The 14,834-nt window shown below is 37.5% G+C and overlaps 1 long non-coding RNA gene across 1 annotated transcript; it reads right to left on the bottom strand.

Annotated features, from left to right (window-relative positions):
* Positions 1 to 10,478: 10,478 nt before the first annotated feature.
* LOC140332542 (uncharacterized) lies at positions 10,479 to 13,829 on the bottom strand. Its single transcript, XR_011921161.1, has 2 exons — positions 13,697 to 13,829; positions 10,479 to 11,149 (listed from the first exon to the last, which is right to left on the bottom strand). It is a non-coding gene; the product is annotated as an uncharacterized lncRNA (long non-coding RNA).
* Positions 13,830 to 14,834: the final 1,005 nt, after the last annotated feature.

The following is a 14,834-nucleotide window of genomic DNA, read 5'->3' as shown; positions in this document are numbered from 1 at the left end:
TTTACTGCAAGGAATTTTTTTTAACATGACATTCTTATTTACTTTCAATTGCAAATATAATAAAAGGGCAGCAAGGGTTTGGTCATTTAAATAATCCTGAGCCATAGTTCATATAATGTAAAAACAAAAGCCTTTATAGCACTGCCATCAGCCATTTTTTTTTAATATAGCATTTCTGATTCATAGGGTAAACTGAGTTTCTGAAGTGAAGAGAAAAAAATGCATGGGGGTGTCAATGTGGGATTTTACAGAGGAAAGCAAAAAATGGGTTTAACTTCTGGGCAAATACATAAACGTTTTCTTTGGGACTCCCCAGAATCTTCCGTAGAATCTAATTCACATAACTAAAATGTAACAATGAATTTTTTATGTAATTTTCTGTTGACCACATCTGTAGGGCTAGTAGTGAAGCCAATATCAAAACAATGCCTCTGAATTCTGCACCTTAAAAAGAAACTGACAAAACCATCTTCAGTCCTCTTTTGGCTACTGCACAGGTGCGAGAGGGTGAAAAGAAATCCACTTTCATTGCACATGCGTGAGATTGGCATCCATCCCCTCAGTGTAGGAAAATACCCCAGACATGCGCAGAAGGGGCAACCGGGAGCCTCCCGGGATGCGTGATGTAGGTATCCCGGGAAGCTCATTGTACCAATTCTATCTTGAACACTTTTGTACCAAACAAATAATATTTGGCCAAAAATAATTTCACCCATTGAACACTTGAAAAAAATGAAGCAAGAATTGTATTATATTGTATTGTATTATCTTTGTATTATTATGTATTAGAATTTTTTTTAGCTTGTAGTCCATCAAACTGCATGAAAATATTGCAATGTGAGTAGAAAATGTCCAACTTGCTGTATTTTTTATGTTCCACTTTAAAACTACTTCTGTTTGGCCCCTTAATTAACCTGTTTTTATGATCCTTACAGGAACTCTACTTTCTACTGTTGATTAAAAGCCTTCACTGTCGCAGCTGTCCAGAATCCTGCACAAACAGGCTGTCCTCTTATCAAAGCCAGCAGCCTGCTTCTCACACTGTCTGACGCCTCCACAGATAATTGATGCTTTAATAACACTGCATATTAACGAGAAGGTTGTGATGAAAAGGCTGGTGCTAACTGCAGCATAAATCACTGTTTTTTTTTATTTTATCAGATTTTACCCCTGTGAACACAAGGGAAAGGGAGGTGCCAGTTTAGCTCTGAGAAAAAAATTAGATGCAAGGACACATTTGCTCTTCACAGAGCAGATGCTTGTTAAAGAAAGCTGTCATCAATTAATCTACTGTACTACTTGTACCATAAATATACAATTTTGTAAATTTAGTTTAAAGATTTGAGGTGTAGGAAAACTACTAAGAAACTAATGAAAAAAATGTATATGGGCAATCACCTAGCAGGAACTTACTGCATTAAGGTATGTAGACATAGATGCCCTTCTTAAGTTCAAATAGAGAATCAGAATAGGGAAGAAAAGGTAATTTAGGTGACTATGAACATACCATGGTTGCTGGTTTCTCATGCACCACCATCTCTAGGATTTACAGAGAATTGGCTAAAGTAGTAAAAATATCCGGTGAGTGTCTTGCTGATGCCAGAAACAATGTTCAGACTGGTTAAAGCCGATAGGCAACAATAACCTAAAAAATTACTGGTTACAACATGGGAAGCAATTTATTATTGCCTAATTGTGTGTGCCCTTTTTTAAATCATAATGATAAGTGAAATCACCTAAATGGAGCCTGATCAAAATGTTGCATATCCTTGAATGCTGGGGCTGGAAATATAAACACAAGCTGATACACACATTTAAAATATAGTACGCTGACCTGTAACAAATTTCTTTAAGTATTCAGTGGTTTTAAGTGATTTTAGTCTATGCTTAATCATATGGTTATAAGTACAGCTTATACTATTACTCACATAGTGTGCTAGTTAGTATAAAGCCTAGGCACTGATCCTACTTCCCAGTCATGCAGTACAACTTCCTGCATTCTAGTTATGTAATGAGCAAAGTCTTTGACTAGCTGGCTATAGCGGTTGTCTATGTGAGATTGTTACTAGCATTTCTGTTACTGTATATGGTCTAAGGTTTAGGTTGTTCGGGCCTCAGGAGAGCCAAAACCCTTCTCTAAAGCTATGTACACACTTCCAATAATTATCGTTGGTAAACAAACGACCAACGATCCTGTACATGCAGATAACGACACGATCGTTCAAAGATATTGTACGCGATTGTTTGAATGATACACTGCTCCTTTATCCCTCTGTGCAATATGCCCTTCAAAGTGTACTCAAGGAAGAAGAAAGCAGCTCTTGCTTTGATATGTCTGCTTAGTGCTGAAGAGGAGGACGTTGAGAAGAAGCGGCGAATGTGGTGTAAAGATTGGTTGTTGGACCGAGACAACATTTCACATGAGAATCTGCTACGGTAACTGCGCCACTCATTCCCAGATGACTATAAGAATTATCTTCGTATGTCCGATGTCTGTTTCCAGTATTACTTTCTGCAGTTGGACCTTTTCTGCAGAAACAAGATACCTTCATGAGGAAGTCCATTACACCTGAGCAGAGGTTGATCACCACACTGAGATACCTTGCCACTGGAAGATCTCTGCAGGACATGAAGTTCTCCACTGGATCTCACAGCAAGCAATGGGTCATATCATCCCTGAGATGTGTGCAGTATTATCGACTGCTTGAAAGATGAGTACATGAAGGTAGAGGCCCCATACAATCATTAAAACAAAATGACACATTTGCTTCATAACCAAAAGATAAATTTTATTTAACGTTAAAGTGCATGTAATAAAGTGCCAATAAAAAAAGTGTAAATAACAATAAGTAACCATAAAAAACAAAACATAACTATTTTAACAATATTAACAACAAAAAACAATTAACATTTGTGACACACTCCCACTATAAATCAGTGAACTGGAGGCTTTCATTGCCAAAACTGTATTGATTTGGTGTACTGGGGGAAGGGTAGTGATGAGGCTCATATTGGTGGCGTTGAGTGTGTACAGGTGAAGGGTGAGGCTGCAGGTATGGATAGGGGTAGGAATAGGTAGGGTAATGTGGGTTTAGTTGGTTCATCATCCTTTTGTTCACCAAATCTGTCATGATAATCTCCACAGCACCTGCTTGTTCTGGGCTCATCTGCCACAGTTTTGATACAATATAGAAAGCCAAAGCCATCCAAGTGATCCTCTTTTTCGTTTAATATGGATGAACTGATGAACAAGCAACTGCACCTTCCTAGAAACAGCCAAACTGTAGAAAGACTGAACTTTGTGTTTGTTGCAGATGAAGCAATTGCAGTGCATGAAAACCTGGTAAAACCCTATCCTCAAAAAAACATTTTGATTACTGATTATCTTGTGCTAGGAGGGTGGTTGAGAATGTGTTCGGTATTCTAGCTAATCGCTTCCGAATATTCCATACTGCTATCAATCTCCACATGAACAAAATTGACAAGGTAGCCTATGCTTGCTGCTTGCTACATAATTTTCTATGCCGCAATAATTGCAGTGCATCATTTGGTCCTCTAATGGAGCAAGATTCTACTACAGCCACACCGGGTGAAAGCAGTAATCAATTCACTGGTCTAGTGGATCTACAGGTTGCAGTACCTCAGAATGCTTTAGTGTTGGGTAAAGAAAACCAAAGCAAGTACTTGGAGTACTTCAACACTACTGGAGTAGGATCGCATGACATAGTCTGTACACCACAATGTTTGTAGGACTGCAATAAAAATCTGTACTGTATGTTTTATACTGTACTATATGTAGTTGTGCCTGTGTTTTTATAAATTGTATATTAAAATATTTTTCAATAACTTACCTGGTCTGGTGTCTTGAATATCTCTGGAGTCTCATCAAGGCTTTCCCCAGCATCCCGGTGTGTACCTTCCCCAGCATCCTTGTCCGCTTCTTCCAAGCTGCACACCGATGGCCGACCTTCATCCTGATCTGCGGTGAATGCCAGCAGATTAAAGTACCATAATTTAGGTACGTATACATCATCCGCTACAGCACCTGACCACTGCAAGACTTTATTTTGTTAATTTCCTTTTTGAAAACGGTCCGCATATATTTCAAAGTATTTTTTATTTTACTCTTATGCAGAGTTGATTTTGGGTTCTCCTGAAGAGGCTGGGTCTCCGGAGGAGCAGGTAAAAGTGGAAGGTAGGAAATTGTTATATATTTAATTAAAAAAATGTATTATTTTAAATATATTTAAAATATATTATTTTTAAATATATTTTATTTGTCGTGCAGATTTGATTCTGGTTTCCCCTGCAGAGGAGGTAGTGGAATCTGTGGTGGATATTAACCCAGGTATGTATCAAAAGTTTAGAGAGGTAGGTTGCATATAATTGTGTGTAATTTAACTTTTTATTTTTTTTTTGCTCTTAAAGTTTTAGAGGGAGCAAGTCCTGAGCCAGGCACATCAGGACAGATGGCGAGAAGTGTTGGTAAGCATTCATATATTGTTCATGCAAAAATGTCTCATATCCATGTGTCGGCTTTTCCTGCTCAAAGAGGCTGTAATGTCACAAAACATTTTATCACTAGCTTGAGCTTTTATTCAGATAGTTCCACTTAATGGGATGAAAAGACAATATTATATAGATATTGCACAAGAAATACCACCTTTGCCATCTTTATTAGAACTGGAATACCATCTTCAGTATCCCTTCCAAGATAATTCAGCCAACAGTCATGGATTGCAGTAGCTGACTTGCAGAAAACTAGTTGATATTGAGGTTTCCATAGTATATGCAATGTTAGAGGGTTCCTAATGGGAAGTGTTAAAGAAATACTTAGGTATACAAATGTCATGGAGATTTTGGCTTCAGCCAGGTGATCTAGTTTAAGGAGTTTAAAAAAAAAAAAAAAAGAATTGAATGTTCTACTATCTACTTTTTCAGTAATGGTCTCAAATTATTTTTTTTATCATTTAATCTAAGCAAAGTATCAATCATGACAAACCAAAAAACAGTTTTGATGTAAAACAATGGTAAACCAGCTGACAGGAAAATTGATTAAAAATTAAATGGTTTTGATCAATTCATCATTTTCATCAAATATTGCAATAGTGTATTGCTAAATTTAGCTAGATGTAGCAAACTTTTCTCAGCTTGTCCTCACTGCCTTAATATGTTTCTAAGTATCTCCTCTGCGCAAAATGAAATTATATTCCAAGGAAACATCCACAGAAGTAAATGATTCATTTTCTGACTTATATTGTTGGGATTCTTAAGGGCATTTAAGGTCCTTTTGATGAAAAAGTAGCTTTGATAGTAGAAATTACATTTTTTTTATCAAGACTGTTTTTACACAGGGAAATATATTTGCTGTTTGTGAACATCTACCATTATGTAAACCTGGAAAACATGGGTAAAAATCACTTGGTGGTAGCTGTTAACTAAAATTACTGTTTCATTTTCTTCATTCACTTTTCTCCTAGAATAATCCTAAATACAACTGTGAAGGGAACTAGACATAGGCAAATGTAACATATTTTTAATAGCCAACTGTATAGGGAGATCATAAAGATGTGATCCACATCTATTACCATAAATTAACTACCCAGAATTTATTACCACAGAAAACAATGTAATTCATAGTTTGATGAGCAAAAAAGAAACTGTTTCAACCTACTTAGTTTCATGTACATTAAAGTTTAAAGGGCACAGGAGGTATTTCACATTTAAGTTATACTACTGCCTAGAGGAGCATAGTGGAAACCAAAAAAAAAAAAAAACAAGGCCAGTCCAGGATACCCCTCCTACTACCAGTATTGTGGTTTTTTTTTTTTGTTTTTTTATTTTAATAGAGGTCTATGGACATCCCTACTTTAACTTTGCTGTAAAGAAAGAAAATTAATTCATGCTATTATGTTTTTTTTGCAAGCGTATAACCTCAAGGAGCAGGATTTTCCCTTTTCTATCAAGGCACACTTCAGTAGATTTGTATGTTCTTCTTGGGCTTCTTTGGCATCAAAATTCTGCTTTCCAGATTTACAATAATACAACTTGGTCTTCTGTTTACACATTCTCTAAGTTTTACTTGATGGATTCAAAAGTATCATTTGATGCCAGTTTCCGGTGTAAAGTCCAGAGCTTTTCGAGCTGCAGGCAGTCCCCAGTTACCCCAGAGTACTTATACCCACTGTGCAATTGTCTTTATGATGGGCCTCCAAGTCTGTGTTTATGATATGAAAAAACTGAGATATGGTAGTGGAAGGCATTATAATGGCTGGTCAACAGTTTTTGTCCAAGAAAAGGATATTACAGTAAATACAAAAATCCTACTATTGCAACTTTGAAAAAGCCAGGAATACTGCTGACACAACGGGAACAGTTAAAAAAGGGCAGCCAAAACCAGAAGGCTTATCTGCATTTACGGTCCTAACAAAAATCGCAGTCCCATAACACATCTTTGATAGAGCATCTAACTAACCCAGCTACGTGTCGCTCTTTCTCTAAATTAGGAATTCCATTCACTAAAAAGTTATTTTTTACTCAATTCCTGTTTCATTTCAGCATCTCACAGCAAAAAATAACCTATCCAAAATGTAATGAAAAAAAATAGCTTTACATAAACTTTACAAAACTAGCTTTACATAAATTTACATAAAAGATAACTCACAGCAGAATTAATATTGGCCACTCTTCACGTCTTGTTCTAGCAACCCTTTCTCCTCCTCCTTGTTCTGGAATGGAAACACTTTTGTATACCACAGCAGTGTGTATGAAGTAAAAATAATAATATTAATACAAATGTTGTACACCAATGTACTGTTTGAGTGATAAATACAATACTATATCACATTTAATGAACCCACTTTCACCCACAATACAAACTAAAAGAGCATCATGTTATTAAAATAAACCAGCATTGCTTTTTGCATGGCATATTTTTGAATTTGCTTTTTAATGTTTAGTGACAGCAGTTCCTGGGGAGCTTTCCTTCTTGGCAAAATGGGCACATCAATTTTATAGAAAGTTCTACCACGGGCTTTTTTTTCTACAAAATCCTTTGTTGAGATCAGCTGAGTGGACTGCCTACAGCTACAATATAAAATAAAATTGCTTGCCTGCGCTGAGAGTTTTGGTAACACAGTCCCAGCTGATACACTGCACAGAAGAGACTTCTACCGTCCTAAACCAATAAAAGCATTGGAGCCCAGCTAGCAGCAAGTCACTTCAGATTTATTATTGAGGCCATTTTGCTCTAAAGTGGAAAATTCTCTGGCAAAATCTGTGTGTCGTTTTAAAGCATGGCCAAAATTGTATCTGATGGTATTTTCATTTCAGGACTGCAGGAAATAATGACTGCTACAGAAATATACACAAAGATAGCTGGACAAAAAAAGAACACACAATATATATTACATTCACCACTACAGTTTGCTGTTCCTCATGTGTAATATATATATATATATATATAGGCTTATATGGCTCCAAAAAAATGCTCCAGGATGGCACATCCATACATGCCATCACAAGAAAGGTTCCTGTGTCTCTGTTGGGTACATTTCTTTATATTATCAACAATGTACCACCAACACAACAATAACCTACCAACAAAGATATACAGTGTGTCACAGAACCCTGCAGGACTAGGTGATTGGTGTCTTCATTTATGGTTTTTGGTTTCGATCTGATATGTGATTTCAGTGTACCCTTATAAATAGCTGCCTTACAAGTGAGAAGGATAAAAAAAGGCAGGTGGTGGGTAAAGCTCTTTTTGGCCAACACAACAAAATGTTTGAACTCCTTAGCTGGAGCAGGGCAGATTAATCAAAAACACAATATTGACCTTCGAAAAACACAAAGAAAAAACAGTAGCAAAGTTGAAAGTAATCACTGTTCTCTCTCCTCATGTCAGCACATGTGTACACAGTCTGAGAACCTGGAATTAGAAAAGGCCGACACCAAGACTTTAGGTATGTATGTTAGGGTAATCTGTAAAGAAATGTAATGATCTTGGACTCATAACTTCTCTCACCCACCAACTTCTTGGCACAAAAATCTCAAACATTACTAGCTGTATAGAGGGAGACCATTGTATTATACTGTTAAACATTAGTGTAATGTTTGTTTTCCTAATTAACTGCAAAGATAGTAAAACAGTAGTCTAAAGCCTGAAATACACCCCCCCCCACACACACACAAATTAAGGCCAGAAGGTATAATCAAGCCATATTATCATGACGTTTCCATTAACATTATGATGGTCTAATAATATTCTTTCCAATTCCTTACTGAATTAACCTAAATGTAAAGCACATGCAGTTTTAAAACCAGCAGACTACAAATAAATGCAGCTGTCAAGTACACTTAAAAGTATTTTTGATCTACTCTTTACTAACAATCTGACATTTACTTACAACATAGCAATTTTACTTAGTTTTCACTTTGGGACCTTTTAAACCATATAGCAAATGTTTATTACATCTATGTTTTGACCTCTAAATAAAATATAAAACAAAACAAACTGCATATTAAACTATGACTAGAAATCTGTTTCTTTAAAATAAAACAGCAGATATTTAAATTACTTTATGTTACTGGTCTCAGTTAACTCAATTACCTGCTCATTCAACCTTGATTTTCCATGATTTCCCCAAGTGATAAGCCAGCAACACATTGCTGATCCAAGAAGGAATTAAAAAGGAATCGCAGACAAAAACCTGTGCTGCTGGATGAATCTCATGGGCCGCAGGATATACGAGGATAGTGTTTCCACTGTGAAATCTGCATAAATCTAATCTGTACGGATCAGCCGCATCCTGCAGGTTGGGTAGACTTCCTGGAGTGGTATTAATATTTTAAGGAGCAAACTGCTCACCTGAAGGGGAGGCATGGTGTGTTAGCTCCTGTTTATGTTATTTCACACTGAAATTAGAGAATAAATAGGATGGTATTTAAAGTCATCCTTCTCCCGCTGTGCCGAGTTTGTTACTGTTATCTACAAACAAATAGGCAGCTTTTATATGTGAAGTGCAAGGTGATTTGTCACAATAATTTAGGAAGAATAGTGTTAATGTCTTAAGCTGCGTACACACCTGCAATTTTTCTCGTTGGAAAGGATCTTTCACGATCCTTTCCAACGAGAAAAGACTGCACGATGCATGAACGATGCTGTACATACAGCACCGTTCATGCTCTATGGAGAGGGGAGGGGGAGAGCGACGGAGCGGCACCCTGCTGCGCGCTCTCCCCTTCCCTTTCATTAGGATCGGTCGTCGTCCATCGTCCATGGATCCGCCAGGTTGGTCGTCGGACGATGGACGACGACCGACTGTACACACGGCAGATTTTCGCCCGATAATTGGCCGATACCGATTATCGGGCGAGAAAAATTTGCCGTGTGTACGCAGCTTTACTCCTCCTTTACTTTGGTAATGTGACAGCTGTAGTAGGGGATAAGAACCTTTCTCTACTTAAAGCTATTGGATAAGTAGCTATTGACCTCTTGGTTAACATATTTTTCTTTCTAATTAAACAAATACAGTGTCTCACATATGTTTTTCACATTTTAGACTTTTACAGCCTTGAACAAAACACTTTAAGTTAAATTATCTTTCTTCACATGTAAATATGGAAAATTGATCAGCTATTTACTGTAAGTTTCCTTTTCTGGCAACTCCTTATAGCAGCACAATGTCTGTGCTAGCTTAATAGTACCCTGACTGCTGTTAGGTACAGGATGAAATCCTCAGACACGTTGGGGGACATCCTGGTGCAGGCCTAATGTGGCCAGAGTGTGTCGCCAGCTCCTGGAAGACAAAGGCATTGATGCTATTGACTGGTCCCCACATTACCCAGACCTGAATCCAATTGAAACCCAATGAGACATCATATATCAGTGGATCCGATTCATTCCAGAATCTCAGTGATGTCCTGATCCAGGTCTAGGAGGAGATCCCCCAGGGCACCATCCACTGTCCTTTCATAAGCATGCCTAGACTTCTGGGAGTGTTTACAGGCAAATGAGGGTCATACAGAATACTGAGCCATAATAGCCTAAATTACATAAATGGTCCTGATTTATTAAAGCTCTCCAAGGCTGGAGAGCATACACTTTCATCAGTGAAGGTGGGTGATCCAGCAAACCTGGAATGGCAAATGTTTTCAATCTTGGCCAGATCGATTCCAGGTCTGCTGGATCACTCAGCTTCACTGAGGAAAGTGTATCCTCTCCAGCCTTGGAGAGCTTTAATAAATCAGGTCCAATGTTTTAGTTGATTTTGAATCCAGCCCTCAGTGGGTTAATGATTTTGATTTCTATTGACTATTCCTTTGTTGTTTTGTTCTTTTTTTTGTTTTCAATGTAAATATTTACAATGTACATATATATATATATATATATATACACATACATACATACATATAACATAAATAATATGTGTAATATATATATTATGTGTATTAAAGTAAAATAGCACGGGGAATAAGTATTGAACATGCTTACTGAAATTTATTTAATTACCGGTATTAATAGAAAAGTCTTTGTTGGCAATTTCAAGATGTCTACTGTATGAAGAAACTAGTCGAAAACTTTGCTTAGGTGTTATTTTTTTCCACACCAACCAAATCTTGAAGTTTCCAGGGGTCTTTTCTATGAACTCTGAACTTCGCATTCTTTCCATGGATTTTCAATTGGATTCAAGTTTGGGTATTGACTGGGCCAATTTATCAGCTTTATTATCTTTCTCTGAAACCAATTGAGGGTTTCCATGGCTGTATGTTTTGGATCATGATCTTGCAGAAATGTCCACCCTCCTTTCATCACATCATGCTGTTCCCATCTCCAAACTTCACTGTTGGAATGGTGTTTTTTGGGTAATGTGCAGTGCCTTTTCTCCTCCAAACATGGTGTGTGTAATGACATCCAGGTCAAGTTGTCTCATGTCGGTTTAGTGCATTATTATTTTCTTTGAAACAGCTATACCTGCTTATTCCAGGTCTTTCTGCAGCTCTCTGTGAGTGATACTCGCCTCTTTGACAACTCTCCGGATTATTCTTTTGGAAAACCTGGCTGTTAAGGGTGAATTGATGCTCTTTCCACTTCCAGATTACGGCCTCGGCGGTGCTCAGTGGATCATTCAGAAGCTTAGAAATGCATCTGTAATCAATGCCATCATCAGTATGTTTTGCAACAATAAGATTGTAAAGGTCTTGAGAATATTGAAACTCTGTATTTATTAATACAACATTAAAGCACATGTCAACCCATCACTACGTTTTACAAACTACCCATTGGACATCCTAATTTTAAATCAGTGGCAAACAGTGTTGGATCATTGACCAAATAAGCGTATAACAGCATCTCCTTTGCTTGGGAATATAAGCTGTTGTATGTTTACAAGAAAAACTACATGCGGCCTAATTAGTCCCCTATTTTCTGTGGCAAGGCAGATTCCATAGGATCTTTTATGACTAGAAGAGGAGGTCTTTTGCCCCATATCCTATTTTAAATAGTCCCAAGCCTATTAAATGTTCTGGTTTTAACATTACCCAACTTTTTTTTTGTTTTTTGAATCACTTTTAATTTTTGATTCACTTTCAATTAACTTGAGACTTACTTTGTTAGTCTTACTACCCCCTATATGAAGGCATACCAAGAGTGTCCTCTCAATTTGGCCCCAGAGAAAAAAGGGAAGACAGAAAATATGGCAATCATTCCTAAAAGTAATGTATATTTTATTAGTATTAGTTGGCATTCATCACCCCTCATTTTTGAGAAAAACTCCCTAAAATTTATGAATCCAAAAAATCATGTATAACCCGAGTGTTTAAACAAATATTAACTTGTGTATAACTAAGCAATATCCTAACCATCATATACAGTTAGGTCCATAAATATTTGGACAGAACATTTTTTTTAAATTTTAGTTCTGTACATTACCACAATTCATTTTAAATGAAACAACTCAGATGCCGCTGAACTGCAGACTGTCAGCTTTAATTCATTGGGTTGAACAAAACATTTGCATAAAATGTGAGGAACTAAGGCCTTTTCTTTACACAATTACTTCATTTCAGGGGCTCAAAAGAAATAGGACAATTGACTCGAAGGCTATTTTTTGGGCTGGTGTGGGCAATTCATTCCTTATATCATTATCAATTAAGCAGATAAAAGGCCTGGAGTTGATTTGAGAGGGGGTGGGGGCTGCCTGTATGTGGAAGATTTTGCTGTGAGCAGACAACATGCGGTCAAAGGAGCTCTCCATACAGGTGAAACAAGCCATCCTTAAGCTGCAAAAGCAGAAAAACCTATCCGAGAAACTGCTACAATATTAGGAGTGCAAAATCTACAGTTTGGTACATCCTGAGAAAGAAACAAAGCACTGGTGAACTCAGCAACGCCAAAAGACCTGGACGTCCACGGAAGACAACAGTGGTGGATGATTGCAGAATCATTTCCATGGTGAAGAGAAACCCCTTCACAACAGCCAACCAAGTGAACAACACTCTCCAGGAAGTAGGTGTATCGATATCAAAGTCTACCATAAAGAGAAGACTGCAGGGAAGTAAATACAGAGGATGCACTGCACGGTGCAAGCCACTCATAAGCCTCAAGAATAGAAAGGCTAGATTGAACTTTGCTAAAAAAAAAAAAAAAAAATCTGAAAAAGCCAGCACAGTTCTGGAAAAACATTCTTTGGACAGATGAAGCCAAGATCAACCATTACCAGAAGGATGGCAAGAAAAAAGTATGGAGAAGGCGTGGAACAGCTCATGATCCAAAGCATACCATATCATCTGTAAAACATGGCGGAGGCAGTGTGATGGCTTGGGTGTTCATGGCTGCCAGTGGCACTGGGACACTAGTGTTTATCCATGATGTGACACTGGACAGAAGCAGCCGAATGAATTCTGAGGTGTTCAGAGACATACTGTCAAATGCAATCAAATTGATTGGGAGGCGTTTCATAATAAAGATTAAAAATGACCCAAAACATACAGCCAAAGCAACCCAGGAGTTTATTAAAGCAAAAAAAGTGGAATATTTTTTAATTGGTCAAGTCACTCACCTGATCTGAACCTGACTGAGCATGCATTTCACGTAAATTTTTGAAGACTAAACTTCGAACAGAAAGGCCCACAAACAAACAGCAACTGAAAGCCGCTGCAGTAAAGGCCTGGCAGAGCATTAAAAAGGAGGAAACGCAGCATTTGGGGATGTCCATGAGTTCAAGTCTACAGGCTGTCATTGCCAGCAAAGGGTTTTCAACCAAGTATTAGAAATGAACATTTTATTTTCAGCTTTTTAATTTGTCCAATTACTTTTGAGTTAAAAAAAGGCTTTAGTTCCTCACATTTTTATGCAATCTTTTTGTTCAGCCCACTGAATTAAAGCTGAAAGTCTGCAGTTCAACTGCATCTTAGTTGTTTCATTTAAAATTAATTGTGGTAATGTACAGAACCAAAATTAGAAAAAAGTTGTCTATCAAAATATTTATGGGCCTAACTGTATATATGTATGTGTGACAGAATTACTCACTAATAAAAGTGGTGCCAAAAAAAAACAGTTTCACATTACAAGACCAAAAGGCGATAAAACAAATATAATTCCATTGTTCTTGAAGTGAATAAACCATATATTAAACTGTAAAGAACTTTTTTCAAAATTCTATTACAAAATATAAAATGTACAAAATCGTCTAACCTGTTAAGATAGCACTGTCACCAAACATCATACACCAGTCCTGGATGGAATCATCCTCCGTAAATGAAACCACAATTCAAACCACTATTACTAAGAGATTGCAAAACAAACAGCAAAACGATTTTCTTTAAAGCATCTTCCTTCCTTCCTTGGAGTATGGATTTACAAGAACTGTGTCCCCATTCACAGTGCCCCCAGGGAGACCATCTAGCTCCCTGAACTCTCCTCTTATGCACTGGAGCAGATTGATGTGGTCCCTTGTGTGAGGTGGAGCCCGACCCCTTCTGGGGATGTGCACCGCCCCATACCAATACCACTTTTCCAAGCATATGCAGAGACACGTGGAATGCCCATAGACTTGGTGCTGCACAGGGCCCCTTTCCCTTACGGATAAACATTATCCAAGGGACTTTATTACCCCATCCACCAGGAGCTGGGTGCCTCATGCAGCACAAAGACAGCCATTGCCTTGTCCATATTCCAAAGGGGAAATAGAGATGCTCACTGTGAGCTAATCACACACAAATGGAGCCTAGACATTCAGTACCTTCTGGAGCAAGCTGTGCTTTGATATGCAAAAGGAAACAACTGCAGTTTGTCCTGGTCATTAAAGGGTTACAAAAGTTTGAAAAAGAGCTCAGTACTTAAGATCACCCACAACCTCAGCTGTGTTTAGCAAAAGATTTCTTCTGCAAGTCATGCAAAACACCCCCTCCCCCATTAGGCCTCCGTCTTGCACACAAGCAGCAGAGAAGCCCCATTTGTATGTAAAGCGATGTCTCTCTCACTTTCTGATACAGTATATGCCTCTTACTTCATGCTTTTTATTTTTTTTTTACATTTTTAGCAGAATCTCTCAAACAGTGAAAAAAAAGATTTGCTAGCAAGAAAAAAGTGTTACCTGAAGTATCACTGTATATCTTTCACTAGGCTGCTAATATTTTGTATACAATACAAACTAAATTACTTCCAACAACAAAAAGAATTCCAAAAACATCCCTTGGATGTGGTTCAACATTACCCAATGCAATAAATCTCAAATCATCAACTTTAGAGTTGGTTATTATCTCATTCACTATTAGCAAAATATGGATGTGCAAGAACTGTCTCTGTTTTTAATATGTCTTGTTTGGGGAGC

The sequence above is a fragment of the Pyxicephalus adspersus genome, chromosome 6, assembly GCF_032062135.1.
Source record: "Pyxicephalus adspersus chromosome 6, UCB_Pads_2.0, whole genome shotgun sequence".
In the NCBI taxonomy this organism is placed as follows: Eukaryota; Metazoa; Chordata; class Amphibia; order Anura; family Pyxicephalidae; genus Pyxicephalus; species Pyxicephalus adspersus.
The sequence above is the reverse complement of the archived record's forward strand: the minus strand, read 5'-3'. Positions and strand labels throughout refer to the sequence as shown.